This window comes from Barbus barbus (assembly GCF_936440315.1).
Source record: "Barbus barbus genome assembly, chromosome: 2".
Taxonomy (NCBI): domain Eukaryota; kingdom Metazoa; phylum Chordata; class Actinopteri; order Cypriniformes; family Cyprinidae; genus Barbus; species Barbus barbus.
Window position 1 is genome coordinate 12,818,350 of NC_136730.1, and position 15,238 is coordinate 12,833,587.

The window sequence follows — 15,238 nt, forward strand, 5'->3', positions numbered from 1 at the left end:
GATAGTATATTTCACAAATAATTACAAAGAAATAGCAAGGAACACATTGAATCAATATACACACGTTCAAATATACACTCAGCTAAATGTATATACACATTGGATTAAACTTGAAATTTTCCAGAAAACAAATGAAAGTATTATCTTGTAAAATGCTCTCCAATAATCTTTGTAAAATCACTTTTACACTGTAATAAACATAAAATTACTAAAACAAAATTAAAATGAAAGCTGAAAATATAAAAAAGCTAATTCAAAATATTTAATAATACTAATATTATAAATAATAGTAAAATTCAAGGCTCAAAAGACGACTGAAGTAAAGCAGCAGAGTCAAATGGTCCATCATATCGACATCTTCAGTTTAGAAGAACACCGCAGGAAATGTATATTAAACTGTTTGCAATGCAACATTTGTTTTTGCCCCCATTTTTCATGAGCTGAACTCAAATATCTAAGACTTTTTCTATGTACACAAAAGGCCTATTTCTCTCAAATATTGTTCACAAATCTGTCTAAATCTGTGTTAGTGAGCACCCTCTTTTGCCGAGATAATCCATCCACCTCACAGGTGTGGCATATCAAGATGCTGATTAGACAGCATGATTATTGCACAGGTGTGCCTTAGGCTGGACACAATAAAAGGCCACTCTAAAATGTGCAGTTTTATCACACAGCACAATGCCACAGATGTCGCAAGTTTTGATGGAGTGTGCAATTGGCATGCTGACTGCAGGAATGTACACCAGAGCTGTTGCCCGTGAATTGAATGTTCATTTCTCTACCATAAGCCGTCTCCAAAGGCGTTTCAGAGAATTTGGCAGTACATCCAACCAGCCTCACAACCGCAGACCACGTGTAAGCACACCAGCCCAGGACCTCCATATCCAGCATCTTCACCTCCAAGATCGTCTGAGACCAGCCACCTGGACAGCTGCTGCAACAATCGGTTTGCATAACCAAAGAATTTCTGCACAAACTGTCAGAAACCATCTCAGGGAAGCTCATCTGCATGCTCGTCGTCCTCATCGGGTCTCGACCAGACTGCAGTTCGTCATCGTAACCGACTTGAGTGGGCAAATGCTCACATTCGATGGCGTCTGGCACTTTGGATAAGTGTTCTCTTCACGGATGAATCCCGGTTTTCACTGTACAGGGCAGATGGCAGACAGCGTGTATGGCGTCGTTTGGGTGAGCGGTTTGCTGATGTCAACGTTGTGGATCGAGTGGCCCATGGTGGCGGTGGTGTTATGGTATGGGCAGGCATATGTTATGGACAACGAACACAGGTGCATTTTATTGATGGCATTTTGTATGCACAGAGATACCGTGACGAGATCCTGAGGCCCATTGTTGTGCCATTCATCCACGACCATCACCTCATGTTGCAGCATGATAATGCACGGCCCCATGTTGCAAGGATCTGTACACAGTTGAAAACATCCCAGTTCTTGCATGGCCAGCACACTCACCGGACATTTGGCTCCCAAACTCTGGAATAGCCTTCCTAATAATGTTCATGGTTCAGACACACTCTCTCTGTTTAAATCTAGATTAAAGACACTTCTCTTTAGCCAAGCATTCTCATAATGCATCTTATAATCTTGTACTGCAGTTATATCTGATCAAATGCACATTATTATTATTCTTTAGCTTGGGTTGAACAAATCATTTTTGCTTAGATGGATCAGCAGCTACGCTAATTATGTCTCTATTTGTTTCTCTGTTTCTGCCACGGGATTAACATCGGTTCCATTCCACACGGGTGGAAAAGCAGCTTTAGACATGCACAAAGGTGGAGACTTCGGGTTCAAAAACATCTGCGTTACTGCTTTCAAAACATTCTGCATGATCGGTTTTCCATTCAGTTTATGTGTTTGCTTTGGATTAGCAGACAGCTATGTTTTCTGAATATAAAATAGCATGTTTTGTTAATCCTGAAGTTGTTCATGATGAAGACAAAATATGCCATAATTATACTCTAAATCAACTAGTAACCAGGAGAACATGACATTAAAATCGCCCCCATTAACTTTCTAAAAGTGACAATGTGCCCAAAAATTAAATTATTTACTCACTCTCATGTTGTTCCAAAACCATATGCTGTTATTTTTTCCAAAATGCAGCTTCATGCAGCTCTTTCCACACAGAGCTTATAGTGACCCAAAAGAATTCTCAAAAATAATTCCCCAAAGGTTGATGCATGCTATATTCAAAGGGCCAGTTTTACTAACAGCTTGCGCCAGTGCAAACCATCTTTTGGCGTTAAAATAGTACTGTCGGGTTTTACTAAAGATGCGCAGTGATGAATTAGTGCTGAAAAGGTGTGGACACAGTTATTTTTGCAGTATATGCTGAATATGCAATATACTGAAATAGCTTTCCTGTAGCTCAAATAGTAGAGCATGGCACTAGCAACGCTAAGATCATGGGTTCGATTCCCAGAGAAAGCAAGAGCTGATAAAAATGTATGAACTAACTTGAATGCAATGTAAGTTGCTTTGGATAAAATCGTCTGCTAAATGCATAAATATAAATATTTGGAGGAGTTTCCCTTTCAGACCCCAAATTTATGGGAGGAGAGTATTCAAATGAATCACATAACGAGATTTACTAACGTTTGCGCTCGTCAAATTTCTGGCATTTGCGGCATTATTTAACACCCCAAAAAAAGCATGTCTTAAACTATTTTGCGCTTGAAATGGATGCAATTTGTTGCTAGGAGAGGCACCGCAGAGAACAGAAAGTGTGTGGTAGAAGGGAGAGGGTTTTTTCCACACATATTAACTTATTTTGAATGCCAGAAGATGACGATATCCGAACATATCATTTGCCAAGCCATGTTATTTTTAATTTACTTCAGGAAATAAAAGACGACTTGGAACCTTCAACTAGGAGTCACGCAATACCAGCTCTATCAAAACTGTTGCAACCCTTCAATTTTTGGCCTCCGGTTCTTTTCAACGTACTGTGGCTTAGTTATTTCTTTATTGTTTATTCGCGACTACGCTAATTTGCACTGCGTTTGGTATATTGCGTTGGTTGATATCTAAATGGGATGTTGCGTTTGTGTTCTTTAATTTCCACGTTCTTAGTAAATCACCCACAGAAATTTCCAGGCCCATCGGCGCTCTTTTGGAATTGCGCTCTCACGCTAATTTGCCCTGTTTAGTAAAACTGGCCCCAAGTCTTCTGAAATCATCACATGATATTATATGAGAAACTGTTCAAAGTTGAATCCGTTATTAGCAGAAAATCTTCCAAGCTGCTAGAGTAAGAATGAAAGATTAAATGAGAACTAGATGAAAAGTTTTTAATTAAGAAATTTAAATGCAAGTTAACTGTATATTTAAATGATGCAATTAAATAAAAAATACATTAAAATGTGTATTTATATTAAATGCAATGAACTTTAAAGTGCTTTTTGACCAACTTAAGTGGAACTTCAGTACATGTAATTTCATAATATGTAATAACACAGTATGTCTGTCTGATGTTGTTAGTATGCTTAAAGACAAATAATGTGCAAATTCATCAGTAAAAACCATTGCTTAGCATTTTCTCTCAAACTTAAAACATCTGGGCTGCAGAATTATAAAGGCGTATAATTATATTCAAGCCACTGGAAAAAAAATGTTTAAATAGGTCATTTTAAATATCAAAGATTAGTTTTAAGAGATAAAATTAGTGATTTTAAGAATTAAACTTTAATAATTATACTGTAGTTATGAAGGTGTACTCTCTTTAACCTCCTGAGACCTGAGAAAAAAGTTTTAGGAAAAAAAAAGTTTTTTTCCATGTCTTTACATTGTTTAGAGCATTAATGAAAATGTAAAAAAACTAAAAAGATATTTTATTCATGAGTTATGCGGACATCAGGACATTTCTTTCCCTATTCATTTGTTATGTCTCCCAAAATGCGTAATAAACATGCTTTTAGTCCCGGTGTCCTCACATGAGGACATGTATGAAACAACGTCCTGTTTCGTAACAGAAAGTCATATTTTGATTTGAAACCCCATAATATTTTCCTGAGATGTTGAATTATGACACACAGTTTAAAAATTACACCGATTTAAATGATAATTACAAAATATTTTCATATTTCCATAAGAGTGTCACTAAATTAATATCAGACATTTTTGAAGCCCAAGGAGAGGGAGTTGTCATGGTGAAACATCCAATCGTTTAGTATCTCTGAAAAGCCCTGAATGTGCTCTGTACAGGACATCCAGACTTAAAACTGTGGCATGTATATTCTCAGAGAAATTCACTAAAATATACAGTAATGTCCTCATATGAGGTCACAGGGTCTTAAGAGATTAAATACACTTAAGTGGCCTTTTATTTCATTATATTATCTGAAAGTAGTTACAAAAATAATACAAAAAAAAAAACATTTAAGAGTTGAAATACAAACAAGATGGCGGTGGCGTGATAAGTCACAGTTTCCAACCCTCGTGCATTAGGCTAGAATTAATCCTTCTAAACCCACTTAAGATACTTAATTTAAGTTGGTGGAATAGCTAAAGCGATTACTAAAACAATGCCGTCGAAGAAAAAGATCAAAAATAAAGGGAGAATGGAAGCGGAATCACAAATTATGCCATCCGAACCTGAAAGCCTGAGCGAGCACGAGGAGACGGAGGATGAAGGGGGGGAGGCATCAAACGAGAATCCTAGTAACGCGGAGATGATGAAGGCCTTTAAAGCAATGGAAAGACAAGTAAGCGGCAAGGTGGACGAAATTCTTTCGGCGGTCGTGGATGTCAAAGTGAGATTGACAGAGGCGGAGGAACGAATTTCAGGGACAGAGGATGAAATCGTCCAACTGAAGGCCAGAAATGATACGATGAAAAAGCAGGTGAAATTAATGGCTGATAAGGTAATTGACTTGGAGAACAGAAGTAGGAGGAATAATCTTAGGTTGGTTGGCTTGCCGGAGAAAGAAGAGGGATCGGATACGTGTGCTTTTCTGGAAAAGTTTCTACCAGAGACTTTGGAGTTGGGAGAAAGCGTTACGCCATTGATAATAGAGAGAGCTCATCGAATTCCCAGCTCAGGTCAAAAAAACAGACAAGATGGTAAAGTGCAGCCAAGGACTGTCATAATGAAGTTCCTCAATTTCAAACAGAAGGAACATGTTCTAAAGGCTGCAAAGAGCAAGGGAGCAATTGCATACAAAGGTTCCAATCTTCGTTTTTTTCCAGATTTGTCGGCAGAGCTTCACAGGCAACAAAAAAAGTACGATGCTATCCGTCAAAAATTGCGTGACAAAGGAATCAACCGACACAGAGTAATCTTTCCTGCTCGATTGCTTCTTACACATGGAGACCGTACTGTGATTATGAACAGTCCAGAAGAAGTGGAGAAATTTATGCAACAGGTCGAGGACAAGTGAACTGAGGTATCGAGTCCAGAAAAAATGGATAAAGAGATGCAAAGTAAGCTGAGGCATTAATGCGAAGTACTGAGGACTAAATGTAAAAATTGAAGTTTATTTTCTGTGCCTGTAGTTTGTTTATTCGTCCAAAGTAGATAATCAATGTTGTTTTAATAAGGGTAAAAAGTTAAGTATTTGACGTTTAAGTTCATTCATTTAAGGTTCAGAAGAGGGCGCTCTTGCTATATTATTTGAAAAAAGAAAAGACACAAAGTGAAAGATTGACTTTATTTTAAGATAATAGTTTGAAGATATTAGGTTAATATAATGAGTATAGTTGGAAAAGTATTTTATTGGACAAGTCATAGCTTGGTTAAAATAAGTGGGTATAAAAGTGGATAAGAGGGTTGAAACGGTAACGATGGATAGAGGTGTTGGTGTTCATTGTTTGAACAACCGAAAAAGTAGGAGAAGACCATTAAAGAAGTCGAATGTAGGGAAGGGGGGTACTGATACAGATGGTACCAGTAAAGCATGGAGAAGGCTGGGGTAAGTTCATATTGTATGTTATTAGTTTTGTTTGAGTTATTTTCGGTTTGGCCTCTTATATTTTGGCAAATACAAGGTTCAAGGTTATGAGGATGGTAAAAACAAAAAACAAAAATGTCACAGACAGGAGGGATTAAGCTGTTATCATGGAATTGCAGGGGGCTGGGGAAACTAAAAAAGATTAAACAGGTGATGACTAGAATTAAGCAGATACATGCAAATGTGGTATTTTTGCAAGAGTCACACATGACTAAAGAGGAAGTGATCAAAATTGAAAGAAGGTGGCAAGGACGGGTATTCTCGGCATGTTTTACTACACAAGCCAGAGGGGTAATTACATTAATACATAAAGATGTGCCTTTTCAAGTAAATAATGTTATTAAAGACCCAGCTGGCAGATTTGTGATTATTCAGGGAAGAATGGTAACAGAGATAATAAATTTAGTAAATATATATGGCCCTAATAAGGATGACTTTAAATTTTATAGCAACATATTTCTGATGGTGGCTTCATTACCAGGTCAGGTTATAATGGCGGGGGATATGAATTGTACACTTGATCCAGGAAAAGATAGATCTACGGGAGTTGATACCGCACATGTGAATTCTAGAAAACAGATTCTACATTTTATAGGAGAGCTTAAACTAGTGGATATATGGAGACATCTTAACCCAAAGCAGACTGCATATTCATGCTATTCGGCAACACACCAAACTTACTCTAGAATAGATTACTTTCTTGTGTCAGCCCAACTGCTTTCAAAATGTATAGACTGTCAATACCTTAGTATTGTCATTTCTGATCATGCACCAGTATCTTTGTTGTATGTCGATTCAAAATTAGTTAAAGATCCCCCTAAATGGCGATTCCAGCAAAGTTGGCTTAAAGATGCGTCATTTGTAGAGTTCTTGGGTAATCAAATTAACAATTATTTTGAAACAAATCAGTTGGAAACTTCAGCAGGAATTCGGTGGGAGGCATTTAAATGTTTTATTCGGGGACAAATTATTAGTTTTTGTAGTTCTAAAAGTAAAAAATCTCGACAGGAGTTACTAGATTTGGAAAAAGAGATTAAAGAGCTGGAAAATGAAGTATATCATAGTGATTCGATATGTGCAACTAAACATAAACAGCTATTAATGCTTCGATCTAAATATAATACAATATATGCAAATAAAACTGTAGCCAAGTTATTAAAGCTGAAACAAATATTTTATGATCAAGGTGAAAAGACAGGTAAAGTGTTGGCGTGGCAAATTAAAAAAAAGCAAATAGAGTGTTACAGACATGCCAGGCTCTGCCACCTCCCAATCACAGCGATCCCTATCACCTGAGTTCTAATCACGCTCACCTGTCCCGCATCACGTCCCTCATCACCAGTCAGCTATAAAACCACACACCACCCAGCACATGATGTCCGGTCTCGTTTTTGCGAAGAGGACTTCCTACGACAGCACAAAGCCTGTATTCCCTATTGCTAATCTACTAACCTGTCTCTGTATATACTTACCTGTTCCAGGATCCTGCTCCAAGCCAGTTCCACGATCGCCGGTGCGAAGCTCCCAAGTCTGCGGTGTGTGTGTGTGGTTGCCGATCGTCCTTGGTTCCTCCAGTTATCCCTGCAAGTAAAGATTCACATCATTACTCCCCAGTTCAAGATCACCTACTCCGGGGTCAAGAAAGCCGCGCCATCTGTTTACCTCTCTATTGCTTACCTGTCAATAAACGTTCCATTACCTGCTAACCTTGTGTCCTCCGATCTGTAACAGAAGACCGGACCACAACTGGATTTCTCCACCATGAGTTCTTCAGACCCCTTTCAGGAGCTGGTGGAGTTATTTAAACGAACCCTCACCTCAGCATCGGCATCTGCCTCAGCAGTCCCTTCCGGCATCAGCACTTCTTCGGCGGTCACCACCCCCATGGCTGAACCAGCGCCCTACTCAGGCTCGGCGGAGGAGTGCAATGGTTTTCTCCTGCAGTGTTCCCTGTCATTTGAGCTACAACCTCACCTATTTCCCACAGAGAAATCAAAGATCGCTTTCATAATCACTCACCTGCGAGGCCATGCTCTTCGGTGGGCAGAGACCATCTGGGCTCAGGGCGGCACCGTCACTCAGTCATCCCAAGCGTTTGTTCAGCATTTCCGGGAGGTTTTTGGGAAACCAGCGTATGATTCTTCAGTCAGTGATCAACTCTATCGTCTTCGTCAGAAGTCACTACCCATCAAGGAATATGCCCTGCAGTTCAGAACTCTCGCGGCCGCCAGCGTATGGAACGAGTGCGCGCTACTTGCCGCCTACCGACAGGGTTTGGAACCCCATCTCCGTCTGCAATTGGCTGCCTTTGATGATTCCCTCGACCTAGAAAGCCTTATACAACACTCTATCCGCTGTGCCACTCGTATGACTTCCTGCATGGCAGAATTATCCACTGACTTCTCTCATCATCCAATGCCCTTTTGCTCAGCTGAACAGCGCCCTCAGGAGACCACCCCAGAGTCCATGCAAATCGATAATTACCGTCTCTCTGCCCAAGAACGCTCCCGCCGTTTTGCCCAGGGTCTCTGTTTGTACTGCGGAGAGAGGGGACATCTCCGTTCCAGCTGTCCCACAAGACCAGTTCGCCTGGGGGTGAGTGCTATTTCTACAGAAATTCCAAATCGTAAGCCCCTAACCATAGAAGTACGCCTCACCGGCCCTAAAAGCTCCCTCGTAGTCACGGCCCTACTCGACACTGGCTCCGCGGGAAACTTCATCTCGGGCAGTCTCAGCCGCCAGCTCCATCTCTCCACCACCGCCACACCGCAGAATTACCAGATCCAATCAGTCACCGGGAGACCCGTAAGCTGCAGGTATGTCAACCAACTATCCGAACCCATACGGTTGCAAGTAGGAGTTTTACATGTGGAGAATATCCGTCTATTGGTTCTCAAAGATTCATCCATAGATATCATATTAGGTAGACCTTGGTTCCTCCAACATGATCCTCACATCTCCTGGCGGAGCAGAGAGATTCTCAGATGGGGAGATTCCTACTTCGATCAATGCTTCCCAGAAATCCCCAAACCTATCTCCTCACCGCCCGAGTTGCTGGAGTTGAACATCACTTCCATCGAGAGCCCACCTGAAAAGCAATCTGTTGACATACCTGCCTGTTATCGCACCTTCCAAGATGTCTTTTGTCCCACGAGAGCCTCTCAGTTACCACCTCACAGACCTTGGGATTGTGCTATAGACCTCCTTCCGGGTGAGTCAGTGCCCCGTGGCCGTATCTATCCCCTTTCAATTCCCGAGCAGAAGGCCATGGAAGAATACATCGAGGAGTCTCTCAAACAAGGCTATATCCGTCCTTCTACATCCCCTGCCTCCTCAAGCTTCTTTTTTGTCGCCAAGAAGGACGGCGGACTTCGGCCCTGTATAGATTACCGCGCACTCAACCAGATTACCGTGAAGTTCCGGTATCCACTTCCCCTCGTCCCAGCGGCCCTGGAACAGCTCCGAGGTGCCACCGTCTTCACCAAGTTGGACCTCCGCAGCGCCTACAATCTGATCCGGATACGTGAGGGGGACGAGTGGAAGACAGCATTTGTGACACCCACTGGCCACTACGAGTATCTCGTCATGCCCTACGGACTTGTTAACGCCCCCTCCGTATTCCAGGATTTCATGCACGAGGTACTCCGGGAGTTTCTCCACAAGTTTGTACTGGTGTATATTGATGACATCCTTATCTACTCCCGGAGTATGGCCGAACATCATTGCCACGTTGCGGAGGTCCTCCAACGCCTGAGGGAACACAATCTGTTCTTGAAAGCCGAAAAATGCTCCTTCCATCTTCCCTCAGTGCAGTTTTTGGGATACAACATCAGTAGCGGTGGCATCCAAATGGACGAGGGGAAGGTAAGGGCGATCCACAGTTGGCCCACTCCTGACACAGTAAAGGGACTCCAACGCTTCCTGGGATTTGCAAATTTTTACCGTCGATTCATTCAAAACTATAGCACCATCTCTAGTCCACTTACCAACCTGCTCCGTGGAAAACCGAAAACCCTCATCTGGAATTCTGCAGCCACCCAAGCTTTCCAAGATTTGAAGGATGCCTTCACCAAAGCCCCAGTCTTGATTCATCCAGACCCCGAGAGACCTTTTATTGTGGAGGTTGATGCCTCAACGTCAGGAGTGGGCGCTGTCCTTTCCCAGAGGCAGGGGACACCATCGAGACTCCATCCATGTGCCTTCTTCTCCCGCAAACTCAACCCGGCGGAGCGTAACTACGACATCGGCAACAGAGAACTACTGGCCATCAAGTTAGCCTTGGAGGAGTGGAGACATTGGTTGGAGGGGGCTCAACATGCATTCACAGTATACACCGACCACAAGAACCTCCAATATCTCAAGGAAGCCAAGCGACTTAACCCCCGTCAGGCCCGGTGGGCACTCTTTTTCACGAGGTTTAATTTCACTATCTCCTACCGCCCCGGATCCAAAAATATAAAAGCCGATGCCCTCTCACGCCAGTTTGACACCCAGGATGATCACTCCGAGGAACCTGAACCCATACTCCCGGAACAAATATTCGTCTGCCCCATTCAATGGAATCCGGTCCCAGCTCCCTCCACCAATGAGCCCACGAATCCTCCGCCGGGTTGTCCTCCTGGACGGCAGTATACTCCCAGATCCCAACGCACTCAGCTTATCCACTCAGTCCACACATCTCTGGGCACTGGCCACCCAGGGGCCAACAACACCCTCTCGCTGCTACGAGATCGCTTCTGGTGGCCCAACATGGCAGGAGACGTTCGGAGGTATGTCCAGGGATGTGCCGAGTGTGCCATGGCGAAGAATCCTCGGCGACTTCCAGCAGGCAAGCTCCTTCCCTTACCAGTCCCTAGTCGTCCCTGGTCACACCTAGGAGTGGACTTTGTCACAGATCTTCCTCCCTCTAGCAACAATACCTGTATTCTGGTCATAGTCGATAGATTCTCCAAAGCCTGCCGACTCATCCCACTCAAAGGTCTGCCTACAGCCCTTGAAACAGCTGAACTACTATTCAACCACGTTTTCCGATATTTTGGGATTCCGGAGGACATTGTCTCGGATCGTGGGCCCCAGTTCATTTCCCGAGTATGGAGATCGTTTTTCAAACTCCTAGGTGTGGCCGTCAGCCTCTCCTCAGGTTACCATCCCCAGACAAATGGGCAAACAGAACGAAAGATCCAAGAGGTGGCCCGCTTCCTCCGAACCTTCTGCCATGGCCATCAGAACTCCTGGAGCCAGTTCATTGGCTGGGCCGAGTATGCCCAGAATTCTCTCCGCCAACCTACTACCGGTATGACCCCCTTTCAGTGCATACTCGGTTACCAGCCACCCATGTTCCCCTGGTCGGGGGAACCCTCTGATGTACCCTCTGTAGATTTCTGGTTCCGGGAGAGCGAGAGGGTCTGGGACTCCGCACACCACCACCTGCAGCGGGCAGTGCGTAGGCGCAAGAGGACAGCCGACCTTCGCAGATCAGAAGCTCCCGTGTACCATCCTGGGCAGAAGGTCTGGCTGTCCACAAGGGACATCAGAATGCGCCTACCCTGCAAAAAACTAAGTCCCAGATTTGTTGGCCCCTTCCCAATAGTTGAACAACTAAACCCTGTCACTTACCGGCTTCAGCTCCCTCCTCAATACAGGATTCATCCTACCTTTCATGTGTCACTGTTAAAGCCTTATCACCCCTCTGTTCCTCTGTCCACAGAGCCTGGCCCTCCGGCAGAACCCCCTCTCCCTCTAATCTTGGAGGATGGAACCGTTTATCAGGTTAAGGAAATATTGGATTCCCGACGCCGAGGCGGTCATCTGGAGTACCTCATTGACTGGGAGGGGTATAGCCCAGAGGAGAGATCATGGGTACCCCGGGAAGACGTACTGGATCCGAACCTCCTCGAGGAATACCACTCAAACCATCCAGATCGCCCTGCACACAGAGGTAGAGGCAGACCGCCACGGCGTCGGGGTTTTCGGCCCTCGGGAGCTGGCCGTGGAGAGGGGGGTAATGTTACAGACATGCCAGGCTCTGCCACCTCCCAATCACAGCGATCCCTATCACCTGAGTTCTAATCACGCTCACCTGTCCCGCATCACGTCCCTCATCACCAGTCAGCTATAAAACCACACACCACCCAGCACATGATGTCCGGTCTCGTTTTTGCGAAGAGGACTTCCTACGACAGCACAAAGCCTGTATTCCCTATTGCTAATCTACTAACCTGTCTCTGTATATACTTACCTGTTCCAGGATCCTGCTCCAAGCCAGTTCCACGATCGCCGGTGCGAAGCTCCCAAGTCTGTGGTGTGTGTGTGTGGTTGCCGATCGTCCTTGGTTCCTCCAGTTATCCCTGCAAGTAAAGATTCACATCATTACTCCCCAGTTCAAGATCACCTACTCCGGGGTCAAGAAAGCCGCGCCATCTGTTTACCTCTCTATTGCTTACCTGTCAATAAACGTTCCATTACCTGCTAACCTTGTGTCCTCCGATCTGTAACATAGAGAGGGCTGTAGATTCGATCGAAGAATCAGATGGTAATATCATTATTGACCCACAAGAAATTAATAATTCATTTAGATCATATTATATGAAACTATACAATTCTGAATGTACTTCGGGTTCAGAAATACAAAAACATTTTTTGGATAATTTGGAGTTACCTAGTATAACAGAAGAACATAAAGATGAAATAGGAAAAGACATTAGTTTACAAGAGGTGGTGGAGGCGATCGATCTGATGAAAGCGGGGAAGGCAGCGGGACCTGATGGTCTCCCCATAGATAAAAATTTTTAAGATAAATTAGTAAGACCTATGTTAGACATGCTAGTAGAAGCCTTTGCGGAGAATAAACTTCCCAGGTCTTTGAATGAAGCTATAATTATCTTATTGCCTAAGCCAGGAAAACCGAACAATAAATGTGAAAATTTTCGACCTATAAGTTTACTCAATTCAGACACAAAAATCCTAAGCAAAATATTGGCAAGAAGACTAGAAACTGTAGCATCTTATGTCATAGAGATGGATCAGAATGGTTTTATGATAAATAGACAAGGATGTCATAATGTAAGAAGAGTGCTAAATATTCTGCATCAACAAAAGGGGGAAAAATATACTGCATTACTAGCACTAGATGCAGAAAAGGCATTCGACAGGGTGGAATGGGATTTTTTGTTTGATGATTTAAATCGGTTTGGATTTGGAGAAAAATACTGCAAATGGGTTAAATTGTTGTACCAGAATCCTTCGACAGAGGTCTTAACTAATAATTTGATATCAAAATCATTTAATGTTTCTAGGGGTTGTAGACAGGGATCGTCTCTTTCCCCTCTCCTTTTTCTGATGGCTATTGAACCCTTGGCAATTGCTATCAGAAAAGAAAGTGATATAAAAGGTATAGAATTGTTTGGCAGTGAACATAAAATAGCGTTATTTGCTGACGACGTTATATTATTTTTAAAGAAATTAGACTCAACCATTCCGGCTTTAATTCAAATTATAGAGACATTTGGGAAAATCTCGGGGTATCGGATCAATAATTCAAAATCTTCAGTTATGTTGCTGAATGAAGAAGAAAGGAATAGTCCTATTAGTAAGGTAGATATGTTTAACAATGTGGAAGAGTTCACATATTTGGGAATTAAAATCACTCCAAAACTGGAAGACATAGTAACAAAAAATTATAATTCAATTTTTGAGAATACAGTGACGCTGGTTGATAAATGGGCTTCTTTACCGTTGTCTTTAATAGGAAGAATTAATATGTTAAAAATGAATATTTTACCGAAGTTTTTGTACCTATTTCAGAATATTCCAATTACACCTCCTAGTAATCTGTTTTCTAGACTTAAAAAGTTAATTATTAAATTCATATGGAACAATAGAAGATGCAGACTTAGATTATCTCTTTTATATTTGCCATTTGATAGGGGTGGGCTTCAATGCCCTAATTTTAAATGGTATTATACTGCTGCCCAGTTAAGATCTATTATGTTTTTCTTCTCAACATCTAATGATCAACCCGTATGGGTAGAAATGGAAAAAAACTCTATTCGGAATAAAATACCCCTGGGATCATATTTATATGATTTAGATCGTAAAATTTTACAGAAAATGAAGAGTAATGTTACGAATGCAATTGTTTTAAATATGGTAAGGGTGTGGCATGAGACGCAGAGATATTTGAATATCTCCTATATAAGTGAGATATCTCGCTACTGTCCAATATGGGGAAATCCTAAGTTTAGTCCGGGAAAAGTAGATGTAGGTTTTAAGATGTGGGCAGAAAAAGGTATTAAAAGTATAAAAGATTTATATAAGGAAGACAATCTTATGTCATTTCAAGAATTGAGTAATACATTTGATATACCTAAAAGTCATTTTTTTAGGTACTTACAGATAAGAAGTTTCATTTTATCATTTCAAAAAAGTACTGGAAATATACCACCATTATCAGTTTTGGAAAGAGAAGTCACCAAAGATTGTTATGATAAAGGTCGGATTTCACTTCTGTATAATATGTTGGTAGAGGGCTCTCCGGAGTCTTCTAGCTCTCGTTTAGGAGCATGGAGTAAGGATCTTAACGAGGAGATCACATCAGATGAATGGAGTGAGATATGCCAAGATGCTCAAGTACAAACAGTTAATACAACATTAAAGTTGTTGCAATATAATTGGCTTATGCGAGTATACATAACTCCAGTATTGTTAAACAAATTTAATGAAAATATACCGGATACATGTCCCAAGTGTAATGTTTGTAAAGGTACCTATTTCCATTGTATATGGGAATGTGAAGAAATATCGAAATTCTGGAAAGAAGTGCATAATATGATTGGTGAAATAATAAATGTGAGCCTTCCTTTTGAACCAAAGATTTTTTTACTGCATTTATATCCTAAGCTTAAGTCAAAGGAATGTATCTTTATTTCTATGGGTATCTTACAAGCTAAACGCCTCATTGCATTACAATGGAAGAATCTAGAACCACCCAGCATAAAAAGGTGGCTCAGGGAGATGGTACTGAATATGTCAATGGAGAAAATTACATATGTTATTAAAGGAAAGGGTAAGACTTTTGAAGATGTTTGGAATCCCTTTAGATCCTTCATAGAGAAGGAGGATAGTGGCATGTTTAAGGAGACAATTGAAGATATGTGAGATTATAGGATGTATTTGTATTAAGAGGTCTTAATATTGTGGGTGTTTTTTTTTTTTTTTGTGTGTTTTAATCTATTAGTCTTGAGGATGTGAGTCCTGTACAAATTGAGA

The 15,238-nt window shown here is 41.8% G+C and overlaps 1 protein-coding gene across 1 annotated transcript in view; it reads right to left on the reverse strand.

Moving 5' to 3' along the window:
- The window catches only part of LOC306881118 (A disintegrin and metalloproteinase with thrombospondin motifs 17-like), a gene marked incomplete at its 5' end in the record, with an annotated part of 150,241 nt that overhangs the window by 33,690 nt on the left and 101,313 nt on the right, over positions 1 to 15,238 (reverse strand).